Raw genomic sequence first — 1,839 nt, 5'->3', positions numbered from 1 at the left:
TATATATATATATATATATATATTTAGGGGGTTCAAAAGGTTTCTCCCGATTCTTGTTTTGAAAGCTATATAATACGATAATACAATACAGTGCATAATACAATAAAAATCGGGCGAAACTTTCTGGATACCCTGTATGTAAAATATTTGTGCATATACATGTATGTGTGCATATATATATAATATACATACATACAAACTTATATAGTCACCGCGTGCGTGTGTGTGTGTGTGTGCGTGTCTGTGTGCGTGTAAAATGTTTGTATGTTTATGTCTCCGTATATATATAAAGACTTGCACTCTTTCAGTGGTTCTGTCATTGAACTTGAACCTTCGAGGGTTTTTTCCATCACATAAACCCACTACTTATTTCATTTTCGTACTCTGTTTATCGCCTTCTATTTGTCATACGGCTATTTTACACGAACGTTCGAACAAAAACGCCATGTTTGTGTATCGTTATACGCCGACTTTGGCGATAGTTCTGTCAACCGGGAAATATTCACAAAGTATTTTATAAACTGACACTTTTGTATGAAACATTTATTCTTAGGTATCAGACGGTGGGAGTGAACCTGCAAACACTTGTTTACGATGTGATTTTTTTTAACCACACATGTCTTAACACTCTATTTCGATTTTATAGTATAATTTCCAAAAATACCATCATTGATTATAAGTCTGCAAGGATGCAAACATTTGTTTGATGCTTTCAGAATCGTAAAAGTGACGTGTGAGTATCTACAAACATGCACAAAGAATTTTTTCTCGCTATAGTATTTTTTCTAAACAACCCGTCTTTGAACAACACTTACATCTACTCATATATACACAGGCATACATTGGTATACACACCCGTTGTGTATATGTGGGCGTGAGTGTATGCATATATATGCATATTGAAATTTATATTGTTATTTAAATATCCGCATATTCATGTTACATTTCAATATCAACATCAATATATATATATATATATGTTTATAGGTACAGGTATGTATCAGTATATCTATTTCACTCTTCCTTCACTTCATATATATATATATATACATACACATTTACATAAACCCATACATATATGTACACAAATACAAACACACATGCGCTCGCATAATTTCTCAAGTTAAAGGACTGTCGCTCCTTCGACGTTTTGTCACAGAAGTCTTCATCGAAAGCCCTGAAATGGCCACATTGTCCAAACTTTGAAGTAATTGCCAAATAATTCTTTGTAGAAATAGAATAAATATTTTACTCAACTGAAAAAGGGATATTCTCCGATTCAACCTTTCACTTTTTTTACGCATTACTATACAAAAGTACTAACATTGATAAATATACTTGTGTGCGTGTGTGTGTGTGCGTGCGCGTGTGCGTGTGTGTGTGCGTATGTTTGTATGTGCGTGTGTGCATGTGAGTTCGTGCGTATATGGTTGTGTGCGTGAGTAAAGGTGGCGAAAGAGAGAGTCAACGGACAAGTAAATGGATAGTAAAATAGATAGATAGATAGATAGATAGATAGATAGATAGATAGATAGATTTAGTGAGTGAAAGAAAGAGGTAGTGATAGAAAGTTTGAATGAGGCACATTATGACCCTTGTGTCGAATTAAGGTTTAGACCAGGCGAGGCAATAGGTGCTCCGAGAGACCTCCCTAGGGTCGACAAGGAATGATAGCCAAGCGGTCGAGTGGAGGTCGGTGTGCGAAAGACCAGCTCACCCAGATGAACTAATTGAAATATTCAGTCAGCGCCATGCTCATCCCTCACATTGATTTTGTCAATTTCAATAAAAGATATTCCAGCAATATGATGCGTTTTTCACATTTTCAAACCGTGAAAA

This window comes from Octopus bimaculoides, chromosome 10, assembly GCF_001194135.2.
Source record: "Octopus bimaculoides isolate UCB-OBI-ISO-001 chromosome 10, ASM119413v2, whole genome shotgun sequence".
In the NCBI taxonomy this organism is placed as follows: Eukaryota; Metazoa; Mollusca; class Cephalopoda; order Octopoda; family Octopodidae; genus Octopus; species Octopus bimaculoides.
The sequence above is the reverse complement of the archived record's forward strand: the minus strand, read 5'-3'. Positions refer to the sequence as shown.